The following is an 18281-nucleotide window of genomic DNA, read 5'->3' as shown; positions in this document are numbered from 1 at the left end:
AATTTGAATCCACTGTGGCTATGTATGGTATTCTGAAACATCCACACATATATCAGTTGAAAATACATTAAAGTGATATTTGTCTGAGGGATTTTAATGTCTTATTCATTCTCCCTGTGTTAGTGTAAGCTTTTATAGAATATAATGCATCCTAAAATGCCAAAATGCTGGAAAGAAAGAGTTTGTCAGGTAATTTAAGGACAGAAGAGGGGGCTACCTTATCAGCAATAACAAGTAAGGCTGACAGAACAAAGAAGGAAAAGCCACGGAAGATGTGTGAAGGGTTTGTTAGTATGAGCACTTGCAGGAAATACCTAGAAATGTTATAGTTAATGAAAAATTTAACATTATTTAACCAAATAAACAAATACTTTGTAAGTGGCTTGGAAATATTTCTCAGAAATCCTAAAAACAAAACAAACGTAAGTAAGGAAAAAGAACAGATCAGGGCTTAGCCTTGTACAGAAGAGAGGGAAGCTGCAAATTTTATTAAAGTAGAGGACTTCACACTTTTACCAATGTTTCGTATGAACATAATTGGTAACCAAGAAGATAGCCAATCCCGAGGCTAAACACAACATCAACAACAACAATAATAGCTAAAATGTATGGGGTATTTATTAGCTTCTATGTACTATTCTAAGTGCTTCACTTATGCAAATTTATTTATCCTCAACAATCTAACAAGGTAGGTAATACTTTTTATCTTTACCTTATGGATGAAGAAATTTATGCATGAGTTACCCAAGCTCATATAACAAGTTAAAGACTTTAGAAAATCTTTCCAGATGTGAAGAGGAGAATCCTGGGGGAGATCAAAACTGACTTTCTAAGGTTTATTGAAGTTTAACTGATACACAAAAAGTTAACACATTTAACATGTGAGTATTGATAAGTCTGCACATATGCATATACCTGTGATGCTATCACTACAATTAAGTTTCTGAACATACACGTCACCACCACAAATTTCCTTGGGTTTGGTGTTTTTGTGCAGTAAGAACTGATTTTTAAAGATAATCCTTGCACAATAAAATACAGCCTGTACAATTCTTCAATTATTATTGCTGCTATGGTTTCCCTTGTTACTGAACTATTTCTTCAGGCAGTCAAGATTCTTTTTGCTCAACACTGTGAAGCAAGTGATGCCATCATGTCTGGATGAGCAAACTTAATTGTTACTTGTTAGAGAACCTGCTGACTGAAGGTCAGTGACTACAGTGGATGACTCAAGAAACCATGAATGTGTTAGGCTTCTTTTTCATCTTAAGATGAGCTTGAACTATTATTTAGAATACATTTTTTCCTATAAACTTCACGTAATTTTTCTGAAGAACAATTAAATTGACCATTTGAATTAAACAACTGACCTCTTCGGGGTGTATTTTTTTGTGTCAAAGTTCTTTTTTTTAGGTTATAGTTGCCACATTTTTCTTTATGTGTGTGTGTGTGTATTTCAAGAGTAACAAAATAATTACCCTTTACCCTTAAGCACTTCAGGATATACCTTCTAAGAATAAGGACATTTCTCATATATAAGCACATACAACTGTTGAACTTGGAAAATTTAGCACTGATACCATATTAGTATTTAGTAGCACTCCTTCTTTAACTTCACCTAATTGTTCTCAATTATTTTTTTCTCTAGGTCCCAAAATCAATGGATCAATGATCATGCATTGTGGTTACTGACATGTTACTTTAGTCTCCTCTAACCCTCGTGGGTTTCTCAGCCCGTGTGTATGTGTGTGTGTGTGTGTGTGTGTGTGTGTGTGAGATATTTCGCGATAACAACATTTTTCAATAGTCCAGGCCAATAAGGTCTGTCAGACTGTTTCTTCATGATCAGATTTGGTTTGACCTTTTTTAGCAGAGATTACATTGTGTGCTCAGTGTGTCATATCAGCAGTAACATGGTACTAGATTTTCCAATAATGGGAGACATAAAATTTTATCATTTGGTTAGTATGTTGTCCACCAGATTTCTCCATTGTAAAGTTATCCTTCCCATTATAATTACTAAGTAATTTGAGAATGCCAAAAAGTTTGTCATGCAGTGCTTAGCATCCATTGTTAATTATTGCCTGAATTACTACTATGGTGGTCTTCGATATACTTTATTCCTTTTATGTCTATTAGTTGACATTTTTCTGTTAAGGAAGAAAAAAGAGTTCATCTTCTGCACACCCACCTTTAAATGTTTAAGTGTAAATTTGGACTCATAAGTTTATTTTTATTTTTATTCAGTATGATATAATCCATTCTTATCCTTATTCATTTTAATCATCAGACTACCCCAAATTCAACCAGTGAGATCTCTTTCAATTTGACTTGTGTTCTCTCTGCATACCTCTACTGTTTTTTAAGCTTTTCCATACTTGTTGGCACAAGATGTTCCAGGCTCACTTTGTATATTCCTGTCCTTATCCTGGAATCGGCCATTTCTCCAGGAAGCCCAGGCTCCATATTGTGGGGAATGATATTTAATAAGACTGAATTTCTGTAACCAAAGCAGGTTTCATAATTTCAATTCATAATTATATTACATAATTTCATTTCATAAGTAAAATTTCATTCCTTGGACCTTAGACTTTAGTCCCCTGTTTAAATAAGAATATCACTGTAAAAACTAAACTATTGAGCTTACTAGTCATTTACACTTTAGGGTAAAAGTATCTTTATAAGGGATTGGAAGCTGAGAGAATGAGGACACTAGGCAACGTGAAAGTGGGAAGGGTGGCAATGGAGAAGTGACAGGGGCCCATGGATGAGGAAAAAAAGCTAACATCAATTTTTTTCTATTCCAGGCACCATCACATACACGGTTTAAATTAATCTGCACAACTGTCCTTGTTTTTGTAAATGAGGAAGTAACTTGTTCAAAGTTTCAAAGTATACAACAGATAGCTTAGAACTAAAATCCTTTTTTGTTTGACCTGAAAAGGCTCATCTGTGCCTTGCACTACCCCATGGCATTTTCTAAGCCAAGAAGGAGGTCTGTGGGCTGAGAAGAGAAGGCTCTCCTACTTCAAGGTTTGAGAAGTATGAACTGTAGTCATGCGGCCCTCCCTCTTTTACTCAGAAGTTGTGACTTGCTTGCATACCCACCATCACAAACATTGTCCTTCGGTTGAGAGTAAGGCTCAAATGTTTCTCTCTACTGTTCAGGAAGTCCGTGGGAAACAATTCTATTTCATTTGTTTTCAATGTTGACTCAAGCAGAGCAGATAGGCATCTCAAATTGAATGCTGTCTCAGTTGGATTATTCATTACAAGCACTGCCTGTTGCCAGAAGTTAGTTCTAGTGGTGGGAAGCTTGTTGTAGGCTTGTAAGAGATAACAGCCTGAAAAACAATGTTGGGTACAAAGCCCAGAAGAACATGTTTTTCTCCCCTTCTTATTATTACCTTGGTCAAGTTCCTGAACTCTCTTGGTTCTCAGTTTTCTCACTCTAAATGGGGATGGTAATAGCCTCTCTGCCTCAATAAAGAAGGCAGGAGATCTAGGACAACATCAGTAAACCACATATTAAGTATCTCCTATAGATAGAACATTTCCTTTGACACTGGAAGTGTGGAGAAGTACAAGGCAGAGTCTCCCCCTTTATAGTGCTTACCATCTAACTGGGGATACTGGAATTACATATTTAAAAACGCAAATAAATAACACAGAGACATATTTGTACCATACCCTGTGTCAAAGGTGAGAGAAAAGATTAATTACCAAGAACATTATAAGCTTCCCAATTTAAAATAATAATGAAATAAAACTTTTTTTTTTTCCTACCAATGTTCTAAATAAAAGAAAGAACATGGAATGAAGGAACAAAGGAAAGATGAAAAGGGAAGGGGGCAAGGGGAAGAGAAAAAACACAGGAGGAGCCATAAGATAACTACATAGGTAAATATAAAAGTCAGTATTAATATATTGGAGTTTGTAACTCCTTGTTTTTCCTATATGATTTAATGTAAACTGCAAAACTAATAATTATAAATCTATGTTGGTGGGTACATAATGTATAAAAATGTAGTTTGTGACAATACCAGCATAAAGGGAGGGATAGGTTGTACAGGAGCAAACTTTTTGCATATGATTGAAACTAAGTTGATATTAATTTAAATTAGATTAGTATAAATGAAAATGTTATTGTAATTCCCAAGGAAAACACTAAGAAAAGAACTTAAAATAGTATAATAGAACAAATCCTACCATTTACAACAACATGGATGGAGCTGGAGAATATTATGCTCAGTGAAATAAGCCAGGCAGAAAAAGACAAGTATCAAATGATTTCACTTATCTGTGGAGTATAAGAACAAAGAAAAAGCTGAAGGAACAAAACAGCAGCAGACTCACAGAACCCAAGAATGGACTAACAGTTGCCAAAGGGAAAGGGACTGGGAAGGATGGGTGGGAAGGGAGGGATAAGGGGGAAAAAGCAGGCATTACGATTAGCAGACATAGTGTGTATGTGTGGGGGCACATGGAGGGCTGTACAACACAGAGAAGACAAGTAGTGATTCTAAAGCATCTTACTATGCTGATGGACAGTGACTGTAATGGGGTATCTGGGGACTTGATGATGGGGGGAGTCTAGTAACCATAATGTTCCTCATGTAATTGTAGATTAATGGTACCAAAATAAAAAACAATAATAATATACTAGAAAATATATATTCAACACTAAAGAAGTCAGTAATGGAGGAATTGAGGAATAAGAAAAGATATAAGACATAGAAAACATATAGCAAAATAGAAGTCCTTCCTTATCAGTAATTACATTAAATGTAAATGGAATAAAAACACCAATCAAAAGGCAAACAATATCAGAATGGATAAAAAAAACATGATCCAATGATATGCTGCCTACAAAAGACTCACTTCAGATCCAAAACAAGCTAGAAAATTAAAGTACATGAAAAGATATTCCATGCAAACAACAGCTAAAAGGCAGCTGGATTGGCTACATTAATATATAAGAACATTGTTTGAGACAAAGAAGTTGAAGGAAAAATTATTATAACAAAGAAGATAAAAGAATCAATCCATCAAGAAGTTGTATCAATTATATACACATAAACAGAGTACTAAAATATGTGAAGCAATAACTGACAGAGGGAAAAATAGTTCAACAATAGTAGTAGGATACTTATATACCCACGTTCAATAATGTATAGAACAACTCGACCAGAGATAAACAAGGAAACAGAACATTTTAACAACATTGTAAACCATCTAGATCTAAGAAATGTGTAGAGAACCCTGCATCCAACAAGAGTGGAATACAGTTCTCAAGAGCACATGGAATATTCTCAGCAAAGACCATATGTTAGGCCACAGAATAAATCTCAAAACATTTAAAAAGACTGAAACCATACAAAGTATTTTTTCTGACAATAATGGAATAAAGTTAGAAATCACTATGAAAATCCTAGAAGAAAACTTAACAGAAAAGCTCATAACTTTGGGTTTGGCTTCCATAAGACACCAAGAGCACAAGCAACAAAAGCAAAATTATACAAGTAATCAAACTAAAAAGCTTCTGCACAGGAAAGGAAACAACAGAGTGAAAAGGCAACTACAGAATGGGCAAATATTTAAAAAGCGTGTATATGATAAGGGATTAATATCCAAAATATATAAGGCACTTCTACAATTCAACAGTAAAAAAACAAATAACTGGATTAAAAAATGAACAAAGACATACAAGTGGCCAATAAGTATATGAAATGATACTCAACATCACTAATCATCAAGGAAATGCAAATCAAAACCACAGTGATATCACTCACATCTGTTAAAATGGGTATTATATTTTTTTAAATGGTAACAAGTGTTGGTGAGGCTATGGAGAAATCGGGATCCTTGTACATTGTTGGTACATGTTAAACATAAAATTGTGCAGTCTCTATGGAAAACAGTACAGAAGTTCTTGATTTAATTAAAAAGTTAAAATTAGAATTACCATATGATCCAGCAATCCCACTTTAGGGTATATATCCAAAAGAATTCAAAATCAGGATCTCAGTGAGATATATGCACTCCCATGTTTTTTTCAACATTAATTACAATAGCCAATAAACAGAAACTACCTAAATGCTCATCAACAGATTAATGTGGTGTATAAATATAATGAAATATTGCTAAGCCTTTAAAAAAGGAAATCCTGCCATATGTGACAGCATGGATAAACCTGGAAGACATTAAACTAAATAAAACAATCCAGTCATAGGACAGATACTGCCTGATTCCAACTTACATGAAGTATCTAAAATAGTCAAACTCATGGAAACAGAGAATAGAATGGTGGTTGTCAGGGGCTAGGGGGAGGAAGGAAATGGAGAAGTATTGTTCAACTGGTATAAAGTTTCAGTTATGCAAGATGAGTAAGTTCTAGAGATCTCCTGTACAGCATTGTGCCTATAATTAACAATACTGTATTGTGTATTTGCTAAAATTTGTTGAGAAAGGAGATCTCAGGTTTAGTGTTCTTAACACACACACACACACACACACACACACACACACAAACAAACAAATCTTTCTGAAAGAAAAATAACAGGAGGAGAACAGGCAAATTCACAAATATGGGGAAATTAACAACACACTCTTAAACAACCAATAAGTCATAAAAGAAATCACAGAGAGTTAGAAAATAACATGAGATAAGTGAAAAAGAAACCCAATGCACCAGAAATTGTGAGATGTGTTTAAAGCAGTGCTCAGAGGGAAATATATAGATCTAAATATCTACATTTCAAAAAAGGGAAATCTTATACCAATAATCTAATCTTTCTAAGAAACTAGCAAAAAACAAGCTAAACACAAAGCAAGCAGAAGGAAGGAATTTGAGGAGATATACATGAAACAGAAAACAGAAAATGACAGAACAAATGGAATCAAAAGTTGTTTCTTTGAAAAGGTGAACAAAATTACCAAAACTTTAGCTCTACTAATCAAGAAAAAAAGATTCAAATTGCTAAAATAAAAAAAGGGAATGTGGACATTACTATTGACTTTATAGAAATAAAACTATTGTAGGTGAACACAATGAATATTTGCATTTAAACAAATTAGGTAACCCAGATGAAATGAAGAAATTTGTCAAAACACACAAAGTACACACACACACACACACACACACACACACACACACACAATAATCAAAACTGACTCAAGAAGAAATAGAAAATCTGCATAGGCTTAAACAAGTAAGGAGATTGAATCAGTAATTGAAAACCTCCAACAAAAAAAAAGTTCAGAACTGGATGGCTTCATTGGTAGAGTCTATTAAATGTTTTAAAAAATAACACCAATCCTTCTCAAACTCTTTCATAAAACAGAAAAGGAGTGAACACTTTCTAACTCATTCTACAAGGCCAGCATTACCCTGATCTCAAAACCAGACAAAGACATCACATGATATAAACCCCTAGAGGTCAATATCCCTTACGAATATTGATGCAAAAATTCTCAACATATTAGCAAACCAAATCCAACAGCATATTAAAAGGATTATGACCCATGACCAAGGGGTATTTGTCCCAGGAATACAAGGGTGTTTCAACATATGAAAAGCAATCAATATATTATACCATTATTTATAGAAGGAAAGAAAAAAAACCCACACAAACTATTAACTGATGCAGAAAAAGCATTTGACAAAATTCAACAATCTTTCATGATAAAAACACTCAGAACAATAGGAACAGAAGGCAAGTTCCTTAAAATGATAAAGGCCATCTATGAAAATCCTACTCAATGTGAAATGATGAAAACTTTACCACCTAAGATCCGAAACAAGATAGAGATGTCTGCTCTTGGCACTGCTATTCAACACTGTATTGGAAGTTCTAGCCAGGGCAAGAAGGCCAGAAGAAGAAATAAAAGATATTCAAATCAGAGAGGAAGAGGTGAAACTCTCTCTATTCACAGATAACACGATTATATGTATACACACAGAGCTAATAAAAGAGTTCATCAAAATTGCAGGATACAAGATAAACATAAAAATCTTATAGTAATATAAACATCAGTGATAAGAAAACTGGAAAAAAAACTTAAAATAGCATCAAAATGAATAAAATAATAATAAATTTAACCATGGAAGAATAAGATTTGTACACTGAAAACTACAAAATATTGCTGAAAAAAATCCAAGCACTAAATACATGCGAAACAATTGAAGAGACCTAAATAAATATTCATGGGTTGAAAGATTTACTATTGTTAAGTGGCAGCAGTACTCTTCAAATTATCTATAGATTTAATGCAATCTCCATCAAAATTCTAACTGCTTTTTTGAAGAATGAACAAGCTGATTATAAAGTCTGTATGTAATTCCAAGGGGTACCAAATATCCAAAAATCCTGAAAAAGAACAAAAAAGCTGGAGAACTCATACATACCTGTTTAAAAAATTACTACAAAGTTACCATAATCAAAATACTGTAGCACTGGCACGAGGATAGACAAAAAGATCAATGGAATATAATTCAGAGTCTAGGAATAAATCCAGACATCAATGGCTAACTGATTTTTGATAATGGTACCAAGGTCATTCAATGGGGAAAGAAGAGTCTTATCAACAAATGGTGTTGGGATAACTGGACATCTACATGCAAAAGAATGAATGTGGATCTCTACCTCAAACCATATACAAAAATTAATTCAAGAATCAAGGACCTAAATGAGAGCTGAAATGATACAGTTCTTGGAAACATAAGTATAAAATCTTCATGACCTTAGATCAGGCAGTACGTTCTTAAATATGAAGCCAAAAGCACAGGCAACAAAAGAAAAAATAGATAACTTAGATTTCATCATAACTAAAAACAAAACAAAACAAACTTTTGTTCATCAAAGGACACTATTGATAAAATAAAGACAACCTCCAGAATGGGAGAAAACATTTTCATATCATCTATCTGATGAGATGTATCCAGAATGTATAAATAACTCTTATAATGCATCTAAAAAAAAGATCAAACAACCCAATTTAAAAATGGGCAAAGGATATGAATAAACATTTCTCCAAGGAAGATGTATTAGTGGTCATAGCACATATAAGGATGCTCAACATCATCAATCATTTGGGAAATAGAAATTAAACCACAGTGAGATACCACTTCATACCCACTAGGATGGCTATAAGCAAAAAAAAAAATTAAAAAAAAAACAACAACTGGAAAATAACAAGTATTGGCAAGGTGTAGAGAAATTAGAATGCTCACACATTGCAGTAGTAAGGTAAGATGGTGCATCTGTAGTGGGAACACAGCTTGGTGCTTCCTCGAAGTTAAATATAGAATAGCCCTAGGACTCAGCAATTCCATTCCTAGGTATAAACACAGACAAATTGAACACAAATATTGTACGTGGATATTTATAGCAGAACTATTCACAAGAGCCAGAAGGTGGGAACAACCCAAAGTCCATCAACACATGAATGGATAAACAAAAAAATGGATAAATATTGTACACATAATATATATATGCATACAATGGGATATTATTCAGTCATAAAAATGAAGTACTGGTTCATGCTACAACACGGATGAACCTTGACATTACACTGAATGAAAGAAGCCAGACACAAAAGGCCACATGTTGTATGATTCTATTTTCATGAAATGTCCAGAATAGGCAGAGAGACAGAAAGCAAACTGGTGGTTGCAAGGTGCTGGGGGAGGAGGGAAATGGCCAGTGACTGCTCAGTGGGCACGATGTTTCTTGTGGGATAATGAAGAAATTCTGGAATTAGTTGTAATGGATACAAAACATTGTGAATATACTAAATATGACTGGCTCTCACACTTGATAATGATTAAAAGGATGAATTTTATGTTATGTGAATTTTACCTCAATTTAAAAAAAACATAGGAGAAGAGAGGAAGCATTTAGTGATTCTTATTTTATGCCCACCCTTACCCTAGGGATTTTTCCATCTGTTTTCTTATCGATCTAAGTGATTGTCCATAAACAGGTCCTGACTTAATTGAAGAAAATTTCTAAACTGAAATTAAAACTTTAAATTTTGCTCTGATTCCACCTCCTCTATGAAGCATTCCTTCAACTCTAAGCCTTCCTAAGATAGAAGGGGTACATTTTATGCAGTGCTTTTCTGACTTTTTCTGGCTTCTAATATTTGCATGTTATGCTTTGGTTTTATTTTTACATTTATTTTCTTTCATAATGTGACATGTTTGTTGAATTTCTCTCTTACTAGTTTATGAGCTCCACAAGATCAGGACTTGTCTGTTGTGTTTACATTTTTGTGCTCAGCAGATAGTACATGCTCAACAAAGGTTTTCACTGGCCAGCTGGCATTACATATTTGGTTCTTGTATAAGTATATATTAATGGCTCCTAAAATAGTCATGTCTGTTTGGTTTGCCTGTGAGGCACTCAGCATCCCTTCCCAGAATGAAACTAGGTCACATCTGGGACACATGATCGGTTTTAAGAAAAGTTCTGCCTGAAACACAAAACTCTTAAGTATATATCAAATATAATCAAGCTGATCATGCCCAAAAATTGTAAAGCCGTCAACTTCACTTCACTGTTACATTCTTGGTCTTTGCTCTTTTATTTCATTTAATAAGTTTTACGGCAAGCAACAGAATGATTTACACATGTTGAAAATCAAAGCAGGATGGAAAATGGCAAAAAGAAAAGCAGAATGTTTTACCTAATGAGTCTTTTTCTTGCTGAGTTCCCCCCTACGCTATGGTTATTTTATATAAAGGCTGTCTAATTGGCTATAGGAACAACTTGTATACGAAGGATCTAAGAGATCTCTGCTCTCCTACAAAAGCATGCATCAGAAGAGGAAAAAAAAATCTCTCAAGAGGATCTGAGGTAGAGGGCCTCTCCTAACCACAATGACATATAGGATACTTAAGAAAAGCACTTAGAATGGCCCCGGAAGATGACTGGTTAGCCAGAGACGGGTAAGATTCCTCAAGGGAGGAACAACCTAAGACAGGCACAGTCGCAGGGGGCCATCTGGGGAGAAAATGGGGAGCAGCAGAGGTGAGGCTTAGAACCTCCCCCCTCATGTTCTGAGAGAAATCTTCTGCATGCATGGATGTTTATTGCCCTCGTCTAGCTCGGATTAACACATAGTCTACAGGCACACACCTGATCATCTACATTTGCTCTCTTACAACACTAAACTCTGTTTTCTACCTTTATCTCGTATCTACCTACCACTTCAGCATTTTATTAAAAATAATAATAATAGAGAAATGTGGTATCCACATATAAATCAAGTTTAAAAATCAAATGAATATTCATATTTGAACTGTTTATAGTTCATAATGCATGAACAAAACCGAAAGCTTCTGTGATGACTGCTCTTGCACTCTTCACCATGTAACTTATTCACTATGTAAGAATTTGTTCTCCATGTAAGAACTTGTTCGTTATGCATCAGAAGATTGGAGACTGACGAAAATTAGGCTTGGGGTGGATTAATGATTGTGCATTGAGTATTGACCCCCCTATACAGAAATTTATTGTTGTTAACAACTATTTGATCAATAAATATGAGAGATGCCCTCACAAAAAAAAAAAAATATATATATATATATATATATATATATAAACACACTTCCAATTGTAAAATAAATAAGTAACCAGGATGTAATGTATAGCATAAGGAATATAGTCAAAATATTGTAACAACTTGGTATGGTGATAGCTGGTACCTAGAATTATCATGTATATAAATGTTGAATCACTGTGTTGTACACCTGAAACTAATGTAATGTAATACTGTGTGTCAACTACCCTTCAGTAAAAAAAAAAAAAAAAAAAAAAAAAAAAGAAAAGAAAAGCACTTAGAATGATCTGACTTTGGTGGTTTCTAGGAACAACAAACAGATTTTCCTGGATACCCACAAACCTTTTGTTGGACCTGTGCCAGACACTGTGAATAATACACTTCGTGGACACTACTTTCTCCGTTGCTTAAGTCGTTCTTAAATTTGATCCTTTTCTTGTGAAAGAGAGGCAAAATATTTCCTTTCTGATGGCACATTAGTTGAAAATTGTAAGTCATTCCAAAAATGGTTAGACATGTAAGGATACTAACCGCTCCGCTAATTATTTTCCTCTTATCTCCACTCTATACTCCAGTACAAAAATGACACAAAGAAAAGCCCCACTCTTGCTCTTTACTGTACCATTTCTCTTTGGATTTTATTAAAACCTAGAACAGGACTTTATGTCTTCATAAATGTTAGTGTTTTGTTGTTTGGGCTAAATGAGCTAATCCATCCTGATTTTCTCTCTTCTGTTCATTTTGCATATTGGGAAAGGAGGTCATGAAAGGATCTGAGTCCTGTGTCTAAAATTCTTGTGAAATGTGCTCTTCTTTATCCTGTTTCACACCCTTTGTTCAGATGTATCAGCATTTTCTGAATATCTATTATTAACAGTGCCAGGCTTTGTGCTTGGCCTGCAGTAGGGGTTCAGAAATGGGACTCTATTCCCTCCTTCTTCTATCTTGCTATAAATATTCATTGTGTCAGTCAGGGCCCTGGCCAGAAAAAGAATACACCCTCACATTGGATTCTGATGAGAATTTGATGAAGGGACTATTTACAGAAGTATGAATGGGGTTGCGGAAACCAACAAGCAATCCTTGGCCTCCTCCAGAAGCTGTTACCACCCTCAGGCAAGGGGAGACAGCGGCTTATTGGAGCTTGGTGAGAGCGGGCATGGGGGAAGGCAGCTGCCCATCAGGAGCTCTGCTTACAAAGGGAGCAGCTGCTATTGGACTCTTGTCCTGGAGGCAGTAGGGAGAGGTTACTTCTTGTTGGCTGAATCAAATTGGAGGCTGGAGGGCAAAGCCCAGTGGTGAATTTTCAGGGTCAGCCTCCCAGGGCCTGGGACAGGGCAGAGGAATGAGAGGAATGGATCTAGGTGACCAAAGGAAAAATAAAGAGCACACTTAGTTCAGATTCTAACTTCAGAACAATTCATGAAGCATCACTGTTATCCAAGTTTTACAGACGAAGACATTGAGGTAGTAAAGTTTAAATAACTTGCTTAAAGTCACACGACTACTGAATGACAGACCTAAGATTTAAATTCATGTTTGCCTGTCCATTTCTATTATTTTATACAAAAACATCTGTCTCACACTTTCCTTATATGATCTGCCTTATATTTTTGACAATGTGAATCTTGTAAAGGATTGACTTTCATTTTTAATTTGGCTAGTGGGAAGTTCAGAGTCACAGTTTAAGCCCCCTTTGCTTAGTGTGCAGGATGTTATGTCTTGCATTTCTCGGTGGCCTTATATTACTATTTGATCTTATTTTCCTTTTGCTCCTGGTTCCTTTATCTTTTTACATATTTTCTTCCATGTCTTTTTTGAAGAGGTAAAGGATAAACAAATGAATAAGTGAGTAAATGTGTAACTATGGACCTGTGCTTAATCAGCCTTTTCCTTAATAGAGAGCCACGACTGTCACAGTATAGGGACAGCTAACCCCTCACCTCCACCCTCAAACACACACATCCATGACCTCTGCTTTAGAGTTGGTTTTACCTCACAGTCTTTTTCAATAAAGTACCCCCAGCATCCGTTACCAATCAGTATTGGTGGTAGAGTTGAAACCTATTTGCTATACTTGGTATAATATGACCAGCAAATTAACTGAGAATACTACAGGATCGTTAGTATGCAAATGCCCTCTGGAGAGAGTAGCTCCCCTGTTTAGTAGCAGGCATCCTGAGAGCTTTTTACTCAAGCTTACTGTATGTGATGAGCATCATTATAGTCTGACTGCTCCAACTACTTTAGTAAAAGGCAAGATGAGCAGTATGGGGATGCATTCCCTCTCCAAATAATTTCTCTTTTCCAGACTCACATTTGTGGCATTATTCCAAGGATATCACAGTGGCTATTTTTTTTTAAGTGCTGTGCTTTTTGCTTGTATCATCATTCTAGATGAAGACCTATTTGTCCTTATTAATAGAGTTAGCTTTTAAAACTATAGGGTCACAATTCCACTATCTAATATCTTGAAGCAGCACTACACCACCATTTGGGAGAGAGTGGAATTCATTTAAGCAATTCAGACTTGGATTTCATGCAAGACCATTACTGCAATGTCCCAAAGGACCATTGATAAGAAACACTGCCATAAGATTATAATGGCATGGAGCAGAATTAACAGTCAAAATATTACTGATAACAGCAGTTTCTTAGCGTTCTCTAAGTGTGTGTAGATTATAATGTGTTTTCACATATATTATCTCATAACCCCAAAATAAAGCTTTAGCAAGTGTTCCTTTTAACACACATAAGCTATATATGTGTATATAAATATATAATCAGAAAAAGTTTGATTCTGGGGAGCAATCTATCCAAACTTGCTTATTGGCATCATTAATATGTTCATTAACCAAATTTTCATGTTCGAATCTGTTTTGTGAAACTGAGGTACATTGGCTTATGAGTTTTGATCATGAGGAATGACTGTCTTTATTTAAGTTGACAGCCTAAGTACTTTCTCTTTCTCCTCCAAGTCAAGTTTATGAGATTTTAACATTGACACAGACGTGGCTGTTTATGCTTCAGATGTATGCCATCATTTGACATGCTTGAGAATTAAAATTAAGAAACTTTTCAGGATTCAGACCCCTTTCAATGAGAATCTTCCTTGATGTCGCTCTTTTTCATGTTCTTTCCATTCCCCCTTTTGTTTCAAAGACAAACAACGAACACTGTTGATGTTTTACATTTTAAAAATTGTTTTCCCATCTGTTATCTCATTATATATCTGTATCATCCTGTAGAGTAGAGATCACGATTCACATTTCACCAGTGAAAATATTCATGATCTAGCATTACGAACTAGACAAGCTCTGGGAGGTCCAGCTTATCCAATGGTGTGACAGTCATTGATGTTCATCACTTACTATTGATTCAAAAGTATCTGTCACTTGTCTCTGTGTTAAACATAATGCCAAACATTGTGAGGATACAGGTATACAGGACCCCTCAGAGCATGTCCCCTCTGCTCCAGGAGTAACTGAAAGACAGCATACCTCTTCCTAGCCTCAGTCCTTCCCCAGTGCTATTTTCTCTGCAGAGAAGATTCTTCTTGACTTTTCTTTCAATTTCTGTACATTCCATAAAGGAGAGGTCAGGTATGTATTCACTACAGTATTCCCTGCCACTAGCACAGTGCTTTGTACATGGTAAATGCTTCATCAGTATTTTTTGACAGAGTGTTTGAACTTGGCATATTATCTTGTTTTCTCTTGTGGTCTGTGTAGTAATTACAGTTCCTTGTTGCCCTGTTGTAATGACAGCTCACATTTCTTTTGCTCTTGGAGTCCTTGCTGCCATTTATGCTTCTAACTCTGAAATAAACTTCTGAAAAAACAAACAAACTTCTGCACTATTGGATCAGCTGGCCCTCCCAGAGCTTGTCTAACTTGGAATGGTAGAGCATGAATATTTTCATTGGTGAAGTGTGAACCATGATCTCTACTCTACAGGATGACACAGAAATGTAATGAGATAACAGATGCGAAAGCAATTTTTAAAATGTAAAACACCAACAGTGTTCATTGTTCATCTTTGAAACAAACAGGGAAATGGAAAGAACATGAAAAAGAATGACATCAAGGAAGAATCTCGTTGGAAGGGGTCTGAATCCTGAACAGTTTCTTAATTTTAATTCTCAAGCATATCAAATGATGAAATGCATCAGAAGCAGAAACAGCCACATCTGTGTCAATGTTTAAAGCTCATAAACTTGACTTGAGGGAGAAAGGGAAAGTACTTAGGCTGTCAGCTTAAATAAAGACAGTCTTCCTTGTGACAATTTTTATGGAAATTCTGCTTGGGCCCACTGTCAGTCTAAAATAGAAAGAGTTAATCAGAGACAACGCTGGGAACAAAATATAACACTGATAGAGTTGGTCAGTTTAATATAAAATTAGCCCATTCCTCACTTTTTTACTAGATATTATAGAACAAAAGTTATATCCTATTGGCAAGCCCAGAGTTTCACCTACATTAACATTCAGCAGATAATACTTATGACATTTTTGTAATAAAATTATTTTTTTCAAAATGAGTAAAATATAAATTTAAAAGATTTAGTAAGGGGAAGTATCATGACTCCATTAATACTAGGATGTTGTTCACTGATATAAGAAATATTACATATATTTTTAACGCTGAAATTTTGTCACCGTTATTAACACCATCATTGTCATCATCATAGTCTTCTATTTAAATATCCGCATATTCCTGGCATGAGTATCAAGCCTGGCATAGAGTCTGTGTTCAGAAAATGTGTTTGAAATGAATGGATACAAATACCATGGCTCATACTTGACAAGAACTTTGTGGCATGCGAACTTTATACTGACCAGTTTTCTAGCCATTATTCCATTTGAACTTGATAACAACTCAGTGGACTGAGTGGAGGAATGATGACTAACTGTATCTTAAAAACTGAGAAGAGAGCAACCTGGAGGGATTGGTTGATTTCTCCACATTCACACACACCTAGTATGTAGTAGAGCTGCCGTTCAAACCTGTCTCACAACTCCAAGTCCTGATGCTATTCTGGCTTGGCTTTCAAACTTAAATTTATGTGTGGTGTAAGAATTGACAATTCTTTAAACATGTTAAATGGCACTCAATATGTGTCTAAAATACCAAAATGTAATTGGTGTAGTTTTTTAAAGTAGAGACTCATTAATCTAAATGTCTGTAGACATAGACACCATTAAAACAAATTTAGGACCTGAAAATAACTGGATACATTGTCTTAGGACTAAAATGAGAAGAAGCCACAGGATGTGTAGAACAAAAACAACCATGCTGTTAGTGAACTGTCAGCACCTCTTAGTCCAAAAGAGTGAATAATTATTACAAGAGGAAAGGAAAATAAACCATAATTAAGCAATGGTTGTAATAGTGTTCCTCTAGTGATAATTATTTGTCTTCATTGCATTCTAACAAAACTACACATGATATAGAACCTTCTCTTTTCACTTTACAGTTATAGTTGAGCCACACATCTTTAAATGTATGTTTTTAGTAAAAAAGTTGTTTTCTTAATGTGTTTTACTTTAGTAAACCCTTAGATTTTGCATAAGACACGATAAACATTTTTAAACAAGCAGTGCCTCATTATTTAACAAAAACAACAGACTATTGTTTATTCATTTGACCCAACAATCAATAAACATCTAATAACTTTGCAGTAATTGGAGCTGCCCAGAGAAACAGAATAACTTCATGAGTCCCTAGTTACTAGAATCCTCAGGAAGAGGCTGGTAAGTGTTGCTAAAGAGCAAATTCCTGTGTCAAGTGGTAGGATTCTTTATATTTTTGTTAATTTTTTAAAAGTGTGTAACTGTCCTAATTTCAAAAGACGTCTTCAGTTTGTTTACAATAAAAGTACATGAATAATAAAATAAACAATCTTAGCATTCATTAAAGGCAACTAATCAGTAAAAGAGAGGGAGAGGAGAAATAGTTTATCAAGAAGTTGTTGCTGAGGAAAATACAATTGAGTGTGTGTAAACATTGTCATGAACTTTTTAGCAACTGAGGAAAAGAGGGAAACATTATTCTTAATATTTATAAGAGCCTAGAGTTCTTGTAATATATACAAGCCACTGGATATAAGCCTGTTCCTAGACAAGGCTTTGAGTGAAATAACAAATAATGTAAACAAGAGCACACTTGACAACCAAAATACATGAGTATTCCTCATATGAGTGCCTGTTACAGGGATGACACGGGTGAAATCCCAAACTGGAAAGTTCTGTGGTGTGGCCAAGTGTAAAGCTGCCTGGGGGTGACTGCTAGCAGAGAAAAGCTAAAAGGAGGTGGAGTGGGGGAGCTAAGAAAGTTGGGGAGTTTCTCATTTTACATACCCTTAATTTCTAGGTGGTGTAAGATGCAGCCTGCCCCCTGACCCCATCCCCCCACCTACCCTACCTTTTAAAACCCTTCAGTAGCAGCCTATTGCTTTCAGGACAAAATCTGGAATTCTTACCATGGCCTGCCTTCAAGGCCCTACATGATCTGGCTTCTGCTCATCTGCAATCACGTCTCCCCCAGGCCACTCTGTTCTTACCATGATGGACTCTCCGTTCCTCAAGTGAATTGAGCTTTGCCTTTCCAGTTCTGCTCAGATGCTGCTCCTCCCACCTGAACGCTCTCTCCTTGCCCTTTCACCTGGCTACTTCCTATTCATTGAATAGATTTGGAATTAAGTATTCCTTCTGCTG

Source organism: Manis pentadactyla, chromosome 4, assembly GCF_030020395.1.
Source record: "Manis pentadactyla isolate mManPen7 chromosome 4, mManPen7.hap1, whole genome shotgun sequence".
NCBI lineage: Eukaryota > Metazoa > Chordata > Mammalia > Pholidota > Manidae > Manis > Manis pentadactyla.
This window is presented reverse-complemented; position numbering follows the sequence as displayed.